General features: G+C 37.5%; 1 protein-coding gene across 2 annotated transcripts in view; it reads left to right on the top strand.

The window, feature by feature from the left end:
* Positions 1–14602, top strand: part of pde4dip (phosphodiesterase 4D interacting protein) — a 264076-nt gene that overhangs the window by 118231 nt on the left and 131243 nt on the right. The gene's annotated exons all lie outside the window — the stretch shown is intronic.

Below are 14602 nucleotides of genomic sequence, written 5' to 3'. Positions count from 1 at the left end.
AGACAGTACTCTATTAAATGACCATATGATATTACTACTGAAATAACAAAAATAATAATAACACCAGAAACAGTAATAAAATATAAACAAAAGCCTGAAAATATACAGACCAGGAGAATGCAGAACACTGGTTGATGAGGCCTTGTAATTGTGTAATTACTTGTAAGTTATGCAGAGGCTTTTCTTACCTTATTGTAATTAGACAAATAATAAATTACAGAGTGGATTACTGCTCCTCTTTCGCCACAGTTTTCATAACACTTACAACCAATGCTCAAAATGCAGTACACTAATTCCATTTGTCACTCCTGGGTCAAACTGAAATTCCTATTAAAGCCATATAACAGCAGAATTAAACATTCTTAACAATACAAAACACTGTGTTGTTAGCCAGTCATATGGGAAAACCCAGTTTTCTTACATTTTTGTCTTCAAAATATTTAGGAACTCAACTAACGTTATGCCCTTAGTTTATTAAAAGAAAATGTTAGTGACTAGGTATGGCTAATAAGGAAGCAAGATGCCACAGGGTGTAGGCTGTTTTGTATTATTTAGCTCATTTTTATACTGTTGTCTTAACTCTGACCTATTAGATTATTCTTTGCGGTGTGAGGTGTGTATCAGTGTCGAAATTTCTGGTTTTGCCTGCAACATCATCGTGTCAAAAGTGAGAAAATAGTGCAATTTTAACTCCAGAAAAGAATATCATGTATAGAGGAAGAAGCTCCATGCTGTGTTGCCCTGACTGTTTAGGAGACACATGAAACTCAAACACAAGTGGTTTATGCAGTAGATGACAGGCCTCAGATCTTAATTGTTCAGTTTTGAGTCTTTTAAAAGGCTTAAGCAAATGTTATATAGTAAGTAAAAAAATCTTTTTCTTTCTTTCTTTCTTTCTTTCTTTCTTTCTTTCTTTCTTTCTTTCTTTCTTTCTTTCTTTCTTTCTTTCTTTCTTTCTTTTTTCTACCTACTACCTTTTTATGAGGTCAAATTCAAAATGATTGTGTTTGTATGGATATCCTCCTGGGTCTTCTGTTTGTTTACCTTGCCTGGGGGTGGATGTCCCATCATATTTTTAGTTCTGCCTTTTGCATCTGGCAGGGTAAGCCAGACCCTTACCCTCGGCCATTATAAATGGTACAAGTGCATCCCAGCACTGGACAGATGAATGGAAAGCAAAATACCGTGATGTGTGTGTGGGTTTGAGGGTTGTGGTTTGCATCTAGTGCTTCATGGAAAATTGCAGCACATACTTTTGAACTTGTTGGTTGTGACATGATATGTTCGGTCTGAAGTCTGTGCTGAAGTAATCAGCTTTCTGCAGCATGCCTGGAAAAAGTCACCGCAGGGCAAAACAGCGTCTGTCTTGTTTTGGGATTATGAATCACTGTCTAAAAAGTGACTTGAATATTTTGGCCTTCTCTTTAAATTTAAAGGTTTTACCAAATTCCACATGTAACCTGTTTTATGTAGTTATTTTATTTATTTAATTTGCGTGCCTGCTTCTCTTTCAATCTGTCCTTCTTTGACCTGTTTAAAGCAGTTGCGGGTGGCAGTAACAGAAAACCACTGTGAATCAGGCTGTTGCTCTCGGCAGTGCATGGAATCACCACCACACAAAGACTGTGGTAGTCTGGAGACAGCAGTGAACCTCACAGCATGCCTGTGGACTGTGCCCACCTGAACACAGAGCCAGTATCGTCTGCTCTGAATTAATAACAATACAAAATACTATGTACAAACTGAGCAGCACTACAAAACAATAGAGAAAATAAAACTTAGGATATGGCAGTGACTGAAATTGTGAGTATTTATTTGAACAATCTTAAGATGAGGTAAAATACAATTACACAAAAAAGTACTATTTGTCTTGAATTTATTTCAAACTCTACAGTGTGTGGGTTTGCAGCCTGCAGCCAAAACAGTTTGTGAATAGACAATAGTGTCCGTATTAAATGAATAATAATAATAAAAATAAGTTACATTTATTGAGCGCCTTTCATAAACCCAAGGAATAAACAAAAATTATACAGATGACAAAAGTTCGTAGAAGAGGAAAGTTTTCAGTTGAGATTTAAAAGACAGAAAGAGGAGCAATCTCTGAGATACTGAGGAAGAGAGTTCTAGAGTTGAGGGGCTATAGCACTGAAGGATGTGCCTCCCAGGGTGGAGAGTCTGGTGCGTGGGACAGTAAGGAGATGACTGTGTGAGGACCTGAGAGAGCGACAAGGAGTGTAAGGAGCTAGTAGATGAGTGAGGTAGAGAGGCGCAAGGTTATGTAGGGCTTTGAAGGTGAGAAGCAGAATCTTGAATTTAATCCTTGATGGAACCGGTAACCAGTGCAGTTGGGAGAGAACAGGGTAGATGTGAGCAAAACGCTTTGTGTGGGTGAGGACTCTGGCTGTGGAGTTCTGAATGTACTGTAGCTTCTGTATAGACTAGTAAGCCCGCAATTCACTAGCGAATTGGATATCCAAGAATGGCAATCAGTTTCTGTTCCGTCCGATATCTGGACGGATGACATATCATGGAGGGTGGGTGCGTCTGGGGAAATGTCATTTAATTACATACGCATATCTGTAGTAAAGCGGTCTCGTTTTGTGGAGACGTGATTCCGTTGCCTTTGCTGACACCGACTGCTGGCAGAGTGGAGCACAGCAAGTTCAGCCCTGCGTCCATATCCGGTTTACGCCGTGTAGTTTGGACGTCTGGGGATTCCGTACTGTAATACTGTAATGTGATTCACATATGTGCTGAATCCTCTCGTTTTTGTTTTCTCTGTGGTGGGCTCGTTGCAGTGCGGCAGTGCGCGTGCGCCTCGATGCGCCCCGCGCCCAGCGTCCATATCCAGTTTACAACCTTTTTTGTTTTCTCTGTGGCAGGCTCGTTGCAGTGTGGCAGTGCGCGTGCGCCTCAATGCGCTGCAGTGCAGCAGTGCGCATGCGCCTCGATGCGCCCTGCGTCCATATGCGGCAGTGCGCGTGCGCCTCAATGCGCCCTGCGCCCAGCGTCCATATCCGGTTTACAACCTTTGGTTAGTAATATGAATTTTGCAGGGAGGCCGATGAACAGGGAATTACAGTAATCAATTCGAGACATTATGAAACAATAATCCAGAGTTTGAGCATCATTAAAAGGACAGAAATGGACGGAGGCAGGCAATGTTATGGAGATGATAGAATGAAATTTTGGAAAGAGACCTAATGTGTAGCTCAAAGTTAAGTGATGAATCAAACAAAACACCAAGATTTCTGACAACAGGTGCAGGTTTGACAAGTTTACCATCAACAGAAACAGAGAAATTGGATGCCTTAGAAAGTTGGGAGTTTGGGCCTACCAGTAACTCCTCAGTTTTATTGGCATTAAGTTTGAGAAAGTTATTTTCCATCCATAGCTTAAGATCAGTGATGCAGTCAGTGAGTGTGCTGGTAGGTGAATCTGTAGGGGAGTGTGTACTAAGATATAACTGTATATCCTCTGCATAACAGTGGAAGTTAAGGCCATGTCTGCGAATAATCTGACCCAAAGGAAGGATATAAAGTAGAACTGAACCCCGAGGGACACCATGTGACACAGGTGAGGTAGAGGATTTATATCGACCGAGTGTGACAAACTGGTGCCTATTAGAAAGATATGATGTGATATATAAATTAACACTGCTACCACACTTCTGCAAGCTGGTTGCTATCAGTGTGGATTTTCATGACTTCCCATCATCTGTACGGATTTTCCTTCTACATCTCAGAGATGTGAAGATGACTTTGCTTGATAATTTTAAATGGGCCCAGTGTATGTAAGTGCATGCAGGGTGTGTCACATGGTGAATAGTATCTCAATCATAGAGAGCACCTATCTTGTTTCTGAAGCTTCTCTGATGGCCTGTCATTGCATTTGTCTCCATTTTCTTAGATTTTTTTTTATAAGAGGTCTAGGAGAACCCTGAGTCTGTTCTGGCAGGACGGTTGTGTAAAGAAAGAACCAACTAAAATGAAAGTTTATGAAAGAAGGATTTTCTAGTTTCCTGTTAACAGTGTAATGTTATAGACTCAAGCTCCAGAAAACGCAGCACTAGAAATGTCTGCTGAGAAACTGTATTGTATAAAAACGTGTCATTTTTTAGGGTTTTGAGGACCCACAGTTTGTCAAGTTACACTAGCTGTCATTATACAACTTATCCAGCAGAGAAACAAATATTTTAAGCGTGATGGGTAAGGCTTTGGACTTCATACCCTGAGGTTGTGGGTTCAAATCCCACCATTGACACTGTGTGTCCCTGAGCAAGTCACTAAACCAGCCTGTGCTCCAATTGGAGAAAACAAAATTGGAATGTAACCTATTGTATCTAAAATGTTGTAAAAATGTTGGATAAAAAAAACATCAGCCAAATAAATAATTAAATGTAAATATTCAAACTTGCATCGTTTGTTGAGGCAGCCTGTTAGTATGCAGTCGGATTAGTGTGCATAGCTCTAGTTAATGTAACCCACTGGACTTTAGATAGTAAAAAAGATCAACCTTATTTTTAATTATCTGCATGCCTTCTAATTGTCCTACATAACTAGCTGTTATATAACTAGGAGATAAAAAATCCATAAGAAACCAATGTATTCAATATGTGGCCTTCTTCCTATATTTTGCCTGACAGAGGATGTAATTCTCAAACTACCATTAACTCCAAATTTTCTGAAGGGATACATTTTATGTGAAAACTAACGTACAGGAATTTCTTAAATATAAAAGCTTCTCTTTCCCAGTTCTCATTCCTGGACTCCTGTGTAAGTGAGAGGGTGATAAATGTGCTGACACTTCATTGACAATGACAGAGCTGGCAGCAATGCTCTCCAAGCCAACAGCCAATAAAGAGGAGCCTTATTGCTTCACTTCAGTTAAAATGAACCTGTTGCTGAGGATCAGGGTGCTTTAAATAGCAGGCAATGAGAGCTTGCAGCCCAGTGTATTTTTGGAACAGAAGCTCTGAAGTGCAGTCAGAAAGACTCCAACTACTATGAAAATAGAGAACGAGCTGAACATAAAGAAGGGTCTTTACTTTGTTTATTATGAGTGTAACACAAGATATACATTAGTATTGACATGGCAAAAATTTTTTTATATAATTCTCAATTTAGTCATAAAACTAAGAGCAAATGACGTACTTCAGGAGACTTTTTGAAAGTCAGCCTCATAAAACGTAACTAATAAAGACCTACTTCTTTTGAATGCCGGATTTTAGAAATGACTGAGTTTCGACAAAAAAAATAACCTGAATAAAAAGTTAGTCGTAGCTGCCTTGGACTCTTTCTCATTGTGCCAAAAACTGCTTTTTCACACACATTATCATCTCATTTTCCTCCAGCCCTTGCAGCTAATATGGGAGGTTATGGTACATAGTCCATTATAGTGTCCTGTCAGAGATGACTTCCATCAAGGTTGTTTAAACATTTAAAACATCCATCCATTATCCAACCCGCTATATCCTAACTACAGGGTCACGGGGGTCTGCTGGAGCCAATCCCTGCCAACACAGAGTGCAAGGCAGGGTGCCAGCCCACCGCAGGGTGCGCACACACACACACACACACCCACACACACACCAACCACACACTAGGGACAATTTAGAATTGCCAATGCACCTAACCTGCATGTCTTTGGACTGTGGGAGGAAACCGGAGCACCTGGAGGAAAGCCACACAGACACGGCAAGAACATGCAAACTCCACGCAGGGAGGACCCGGGAAGCGAACCCGGGTCTCCTAACTACCAATTGCGCCACTGTGCTGCCCACATTTAAAACAATTAAAACAAAAATATTACTACAATTCTCTACAAGTAGATTCTCATTATGCACCTCTGTTTAAAATTCTTGATGATATCTACCATCCATTATCAAATTCACTGAATCCAATTCAGGATCAGAACGAGCAGAATCCTAGCCTGACAGCACTGGGCACAACCAGAAACCAAATCTAACACTTCATTTCTGGGACCACCATAAACTGCAGATTTACAGTTGCCAGTTAACCAGATACACACTTCTTTGTAAGAATCTGCAGACTCCTCAAAGACAACGAACATCCAGGACCGTTGAGCAGTACAGAAGCCTCTCTGTTTATGAATATTATATGTGCAGTTCTAAGCTACATGTTTATTAAATTTTAATATCATTTTGCATTGTGGCGCAGTGGATATTATTGTTGCCTCCCATCACACCAGCTCAAGGAATTCAAGGCTAATGATTTTTGCTTGTTCTCCCTTTGTTCCTGTGGATCTCCTCTGGGAACTATGATTTTATGCTACAGTTCATTGTGCTGCTTGATTTATAAATGAACATTGCCTCAGTGTGAGAGAATGTGAGTCTACCAACCCATTGTTGTTTGGCTTCTGTACTGTACTTATAACATGTTCAATAAAGTATTGTAATATTTGGAAAACGCTATGCTGTCTCAGAAAAATCAAGAGACAAGTTTTCCTGCTAATGGACTAGCCTTATTCCAAACAAATCAGAGTTCCAAAGCCTGCAATTTGCCTATCTTACTAGTCCTCCAGTTACACAAGGTTGTTTCTTTCCTTATCTTTACTACTTTGCATAATGAAAGCCCTAACTAAATAGGACCTAATTCTACCAATTCACAAGCAGAAAGAGAAAGTAATATTGTGTATATCTGCACATCATCGATTCAGGGACAGGTTTTAATTTTGCTCAGCAGCCACATGTATTGAGTGACATCTGCTTGGGTCCGACTGATGATGTGTTTCTTATTCTATAACTACTGTCTGATGTTGTATTTGAATTCAATGTATGGCATTTTATTCACTGTTTTTTTCGATTCTGCTATTGTGTGGTAGATAAGCAAGTAACAATCTCATTGTACTGTTTACACTTGGCAATAAACTTGAACATGCCCAGTGGTATAACTGGAAAGCTTAGTTTTGCATTATTTCCCTCTTCAAACAAAAATTAAACATATATTGTTCTGAAATTTGAAATTACTTTGAGGTACTGGCACAGGGAGAGTCTAAACATGTGTATGGAAAGATGGCATTCCAAAACCTGCTTACTCCAAATAAAGATTGTGGACTTGATGTCTGTCTCACCAGCCCTGGACACAAGGCAGGAAACTGCCCTAGATGTGGCCCACGCCATCTTACACAGGACTCATTTGTAAATGTCAGTTGCCCTAACTTGCCTCTATATGAGGAGGTGGGAGGAAAGATACACACATACATGTGGAGAATGTGCAAACAGTAGATTTGGACCTTGGACCACAGACAAGTGAAGCAGCAAAGCTACCCACAGTGTCATCACATTTGAAATTAGATTAATTTTTATTTAATTTTCATAACTGGTCAAGCTGTGGCAATGGAAAAAGATTATGAATCCAATTGTTCTGACTAATAGAAATAACTTTGACCTGAATAATGTGATTCTACAGTAATGTTTGTATGAAGAAGCTACCATATTTAACATCTGTTTACAGTAAAGTGGTGATTATTGCTTGTTCTAAATTCTGCGTCAGTTCCCTATTATAGGCTGCACCATATACAGTATGTCCAGCAGCTGTCGAGTCAATCCAGGATCTTCTTATAGAAGTCAATTACAAACCTATATGTGAACCCAGAGCAGACACAGAATACCTGGAGACAGCTTTTTCTCATCTAGCAATATTGGAATTATAAGATTTTTCTGAAAATATCCTTCATTTTAATATCATTTTCCAATAAGCAAAAAAGCTCTTTATAAAAGTGTATACATTCTGGAATTATTTGTAGTTTGACCTGTATAACAATTACTATAATTTCACATGATTGTCCAGGCTATATTGTTAACCTACTTTCTTACCCAGTGTTAAGGATGATAGTGATTAAAATGATCATTTATATGTGTATTTTTTAATTTAGTTTTTCAATGAGCACTTGCTCATTATATTCTGATTCCCATGCTTTTTAAATATTCTATGGATATTACGTGTACTTTGCATTTTGTAATATTTACCATGTTTAATATTAAAATAGATAACCCCTTAAATATACCCTCTGTTTTTCCAAGATAAGATGCTTTATTGCAAATCAAATGTTTTTTATTTCCTTTGGTGCTTTGATTTCTTTTATTAAGGTTTTTTTTTTTTGGTGTGTGTGTGTTTAGTAGACCTGCGCGCTGGTATAAATTGTCATGTCTCAGCCAGGGCTCTTCCTTTGGCTGGAGTTCAAAGTTATGTTTTATATGTCTTTTGTTCATTTTTGATTCTTTTGTTTATGTGGATTGTGTGCCTTATTCTTTATCTTTTTTTTGTTTGGTTTTGTCTGTATACAGGATATAGGCTTCCTTTGTTATGTTCAAAGTGTTTTGTGGATGGTTCCCCAAGAGATATTTGAATTGTTTGATCTCTGATTTTTTGACTTTCTGCTCTGTTTTTGACCTTGCTTTTGGAATCTGTATTGGGACTTGCTTGATTTGGATTGTCTTTGTGTTTCTGGCAGTTCCACTTTGACTTTGGGCTCCATGGAGCTTCATTGTGATTGGAGTAGTTTTTGTGGAGAACAAATATTTTACTTTATAAAAAAAAAAGTGCTTGCATTTTTCACTAGCTGGGGCTTCACAGTAATTTCCCCATCTAGTGGGCATTATTAGAATTATCTTGGACTGCTTTAGTGTTCACAAGATCACAAAATAAATGGGTGGTTGCATAATTATATTTAAAAATAACAACAGAACTGAAGAATCAACAACATTTGCAATCAGTCCCTTAAAAAGTGCATATCTCTTCAGTGTTAAGATTCTATTTTTGTCTTAGTGTTTTTCTTTTCTTTATTGTATATGTCATGGTTTTGTTAGGGCTCCATCTCCAATTTGTGCTTTGTTTCTTGTGAACTGCTTATTTTATTATTTTCACAACTTGTTTCATTATAATGCAGTACAGTGGTGCTGTGTCTTGCAATAAGAAGACTGGGGTTCACGTTCCAGATCCTCCCTTTGTGGAGTTTGCATGTTCTCTCCATGTCCATGTGGTTTGCCTACAGCTGCCCCGTTTTCCTCCCATATTTCAAAAACATGCAGGGTAGTTGAATTTTGTGAGTGTGTGTGTTCCTCTGTGATGGACCGGTGTGTTCTCCAGGTGTTGTTCGTGCCTTGTGCCAAGTGATTGCAGAGATAGATTATGGCTTCCCAATGACCCTTCCCTGGATAAGCAGGTTGGGACAATGGATGTTACTTTATTTCTGTTTTGTTCATTTCCTTTCTTTTATATTTCATTACTTATCATTGATATTGTTCATTGGTTTGTTATTCTTCTTTACTTTATTATGTTGAGCCTATGGGGGTGGGACCTCCTGGTGCTGTTACTGTGCAGCCTACAGGACTAAAGGCTGTCCAGACCTCAGACTGCTCACCAAAGTGTTGAGTGTTTCTCTGTACTGTCCAATTACTTTCTTTGCTTGAATTTCTTCAGATTAGATTGTTTTTGCAGATTCTGGCTTTGAGTCTTTTGACTATATTGTCTTTGCTACTGAAAGTTTTGTTAATTTTGTTTCCTTCTTTTCATAGATTTTAAATTGGTATTTGGTAATTCTGGTCTTCAATTTATTATTTGGGTCTTTTTTTCATGTTGGCATTTTGTTTAGGTTTTTTTTTTTCATTAAATCAGGGACTTCTGCTTATTTTGTAAAGCCTCAATTATTTTGGATTCTTCTGAAATAAATTTACAAAATCAAGCCTGTATTCATTACGTTATATATTTTCGTTCTTTTTGGCTTTGAAGTTAACACGCAAATACTTTTCAAACTTATACTTTTACTGTAAAACTTCATTAAAAAAATTTTTTGAATTTATTTTTCGTTAATATTGCATTGAATTTTAATTCCATGTTTGGACTTGCATCGTGACAACGCAACGTATAACTACGTGAGTAAATATCGTTTGTTTCTCTCTAATAAATAAACCGAGTTTTTCAAATGTTTGTCCCTGTGATTTGTTAATTGTCATAGCAAAAGCTATTCTAATGGGAAAGTGTAAACATTTTAATACAAATGGCATATCAAGATCTCCTTTGGTGTCTAATATTATCCGTGGAAGATGTACTACATTACCTTTCTTGTCGCCTGTTAAAATTTTACCTGTCATTGCCATGTAACCGATTGACAATTTTCGCGTTAATTCATTTGACTTCATCATTTCTCGGTGCTAGGATTGCCCGTGTACTCATTTCTTCTGTTGATAACCCTTCGGGATGAAATTAATCAATAAGATTTCAACATGTCTTCTTTTATTGGGAACTTAAAGTACGGAAAACGTAAAAATGTATAAGAGCTGAGAGTGCAGGAATTGTGTCTGACAAAAGCTTTCACATGAATGAAAGGTGAGTGGACCATGGACGTGGTTGTAAATGGTCGAGAGGAGGGCAGGACTTGACAAAATCTCTTGGCAAAAGTCTTGTCTCAAGATTTTCTTTTATAATAGAGAGATATAGATTTCATAGATCTTTATGGTTATGACAAAATTTTAATATGATCATTTATCTATGTCTATGTTAATTGTTCTTTGAACGATCATACTTTTATTGTTCACTATTTAAATTTTCTTAATTATAAAATTTTTTTACATTTTCTTAATCATAAAATGTAAACTGTGTTCTCAGTTACTGGAACATTCTATACTTGCATAATAAACTGTGCAACACAGATCACAATATAGGAAAGTGTTGTAAATTTCATCCATCCATCCATTATCCAACCCACTATATCCTAACTACAGGGTCACGGTCTGCTGGAGCCAATCCCAGCTAACACAGGGCGCAAGGCAGGAAACAAACCCCGGGCAGGGCGCCAGGCCACCTCAGGGCGCGCACACACACACCAAGCACACACTAGGGACAATTTAGAATCGCCAATGCACCTAACTTGTATGTCTTTGGACTGTGGGAGGTAACCGGAGTACCTGGAGGAAACCCACGCAGACACGGGGAGAACATGCAGACTCCAAACAGGGAGGACCCAGGAAGCGAACCCGGGTCTCCTAACTGTGAGGCAGCAGCGCTACCACTGCACCACTGTGTAGTAAATTTGTAAAAAATATTTTTTCAAATCTGTTTTCAATTGTCACCTTATAATGTTGTAAGATATCATGTAATTGTATATAGCATTCATGTTCTTAAGATATCATGTAAATATAACGTACCATTTTTGTTCTTTCAGTCTTCATGCTGCCTTTGTAATGTTTCTTGTTATGTTTACTTAGGATTTGGCAAATCACAATATGATTGATGTTTTAGGAAGTGTTGCAGTGGTTGGTCCGTCTTATAGCTTCAAAGTCTAAATCCTGGGGTCTGAACAGTTAATTTATTGGAAATTGCATATTCTGTGTTTCTGACTTTTTCTTCATATGTCCCATGTACTGTACATGAACAGACATGTAAATGTGCTCTGTGATGTACTGACCCAATGCTCCCAGCATGACACTAGCTGCTCATGCCTTTGAACTGGATAAGCAGGTTAAAAAATGGATAGTATAGTTAAAGAATGGTGTTTTTTTTGGTCTACTTAAATGGGTTCTGTATTCTGTGTGAATTTGATATGGAGTTTAAAGCAGATGGCTAAAGGTTGCATAAAATATTAAAATGAGCATCTCCTAGTCAATCTAGTTCTCTAGTTAAGTACTGTTCACTGTTAAAGAGTCCAAGACATGAAATCATTGAAATACACTGTTGCTCAGAAACAGTGTTTGTTGGTATTAAATTTTTGTCACTGTTCTGAGGAAATGTATTCATAAGAATTTAACTGTACAATGTACACAAGACGATAAGCTTGAAGTTAAACTTATATGGAAATGTTGCTTAGTTTGCTGAGTCCATTCCTTATAAAGCCTGATGAAAAAGCAGAACTAAAAGAGACATTTTTTTTAAAAATGTTTAATAATAATGCTCACGTTTATTTATATAGCACACTTTAATACAAAAAGTGTAGCTCTACAATGCTTTAAAAAAGTACAAGAACAATGAAATGCACAAATATTCCATCCATCCATCCATCCATCCATTTTCCAACCCGCTGAATCCGAACACAGGGTCACGGGGGTCTGCTGGAGCCAATCCCAGCCAACACAGGGCACAAGGCAGGAAACAATCCCGGGCAGGGTGCCAACCCACCGCAGACAAATATTCCTACATAAGTAAATAAATGTATTACAACAGCGGACATATTTAGATATTTTATGTAAACTACTAAATATAAATCAGTCCATAAAACTGGCTCCAGAATGCTGTACAGAGTGTTGCCCTGCCTCAGTCATACATAACGGATGACAAAAGTGCAAGATTTTTCATTCTTGTGTTAAATACCCGAGTTTGTCGTCCTCACATCCAGCCTCAAAAACTCTTATCTTTGAACACAGATTTTTTTTTTTAATTAGCTTTAGTAGTTATTTAAAAAAAAAATCTTACATTTATCTGTGTAATTTTGTAAAATGTAATTTTATGTATTTCAAAAATGAAAACAGCTTATATTATTACATTTTTGTCAAACTGCCTTTGTAAAATTCCCGTGCCTAAAGAGTTACAATGGGGCTGATAAGATTCTTACTGCTCAGATGCTATAACCAGCCCTCACAAGCAAAATGTTTTAAATATGAAAAAATAAGGATTAAGTGGTTTTGATTGCAAGAAAAACTGTGCTAATTGTCTTATCTTTTTTTTTGATGTTTAAATATTTTTTGATTTTGGTGTATTTCAGCCAGGGCTCCTCCCCTGGCTGGGGTTCAAACGTTTGTTTTATGTCTTTTATTGTTCACTTTGGAGTGTTTGATTTATGTTACTTTTATTTTTTATTCTCTGTATTCCCTAAGTGTTATGTTCTGTGTGTTTTGTGAGTGGTCCCCCGAGAGGCTGGACACCTGCCCATCAGCACAAGGGACTGGCCTCAGCCCTATAAAGGCAGGGACAACTCACAGTTCTTTGTGATTCAATCAAATGTGCTTGGAAGTGGTGAAGTCTTGTAGTTTGTGGTTTATTTGTGCTTTACTGTATGTATTACTGGATTTTTGACCTCTTATCTCTGTTTTTGACTACTCTATTGGGATGTGTTTGCCTTGGGTTGCTTTTGCCTTCTCAAGCAGTTCATGTGTGCCTTTTCTGCTCCACAGGGCTTCCTGTTGTTACAGAGCAATAAATAAATCTTTTATTTATAAAAATTCCACATGGCCTTCTGTTTTAATAGCCAGGGTTTTTTTTGATGCTGCCTCCCCCTCTGTTGGGCATTTTTGGAACTGTTTTGGGACTCTCAAGTACATAACATATTTTTATTTTATTGCTTGTTTATAATTTTGGCACTATGATGGTGATGTCATCATTGTCCCCATTTTGTATGTAAGATTATTTTTTCATGGGCACTGCCATTTTATGAATTTGGTTAAAAGAGCGCTGTCATACATTTGAGTAAGCACTGCCATTTTGTGTATTTTGCCTGTAAGATGCTGTGTGGTTGCTAAGTACGTTATGCATGTACTATAACATGTGACCCGTGACATCATGTTGGCTGTGTTATTTAGTTATTTGTGTTATTTACATGGTTAAAGTAATATCTGAACTTTGTGAAAATAAAGGGAAGTCCAAGTTCCAAATTGTACTGGCAATTCTTTTAAACTGCCCCTAAAAGAAAGACTAACAAAAGATTTCTGTCACTGTCTCAAGCAGTCTGAGAGGATGTAATGGAAAACTATCATCAGTCGCAACATGTCTGATCTTAAGTGTTTCAAATTTAGAGATTTACATCCCATTTTAAATACCATACTGAATGTGGCATGATTCATCATTCATCTTTTGTAATCACTATTATTTTCAGGAATGTTGTCAAGTTGGTTGGTTAACTGGTAACTCTAAACCGTGTTGGTTCTGTGTAAGTGTATTCTCCCAAGTTTTGCAAAAATGTATGTCTTTCCTGAAGAAGGATCTTATCTGATGTTAGTGATGCACAGAAAATATTGTAATTGAAAAGGCAGCAAGAAGTAGTAGGGTATAAACTATGATTATTAATAAATTACTGTATGTATTTACCATAAAAACTGGAAACCTTGCAAAGACATTGCTCAAGAAACTATTACAGAATATTAAAGAAAAATGAAGGAACAAAATGTTTATTTGTTTTGAAATAGTGACAAAAATAAACTGGCAGCCCCTCCAAATTTTGGCTCCTGACGTAGGATCCATTTCCTTGTGATTCTAGATTGTAATTTGTGGGTGTCAAATTCTAATTAATCAATCAATCAATTAATTAATTAATTAAAATTTGACACCCACAATTGCTCAACTACGTTAAGTAAGTAAGTAAATAAGTAATAATGTAAAAGGTTGTTTGTGTAAGAAGTATAAACGAAAACCCAACACAGAAGACATATTATTCCAGTTAGGAACTAAACATTGCTTTAAGGCAACTTTTTAAATATAGTGCAATTTAAAATAATATGAGGAGGAAATTTAAAAAGTGTGTGATGGGGGCCACATTGACGCAGTGCTTCATGTTGTAGCCCTAAGGCTACAGTGACCAAGACGTTAATTCTCTGGTCTTTGCTTGTGTGGAGTTTTCACCTTCTCCCTGTGTTTCTCCATGTATTCTAAACCAG

The sequence above is a fragment of the Erpetoichthys calabaricus genome, chromosome 10 (genome assembly GCF_900747795.2).
Source record: "Erpetoichthys calabaricus chromosome 10, fErpCal1.3, whole genome shotgun sequence".
Lineage (NCBI taxonomy): Eukaryota > Metazoa > Chordata > Cladistia > Polypteriformes > Polypteridae > Erpetoichthys > Erpetoichthys calabaricus.
The sequence above is the reverse complement of the archived record's forward strand: the minus strand, read 5'-3'. Positions and strand labels throughout refer to the sequence as shown.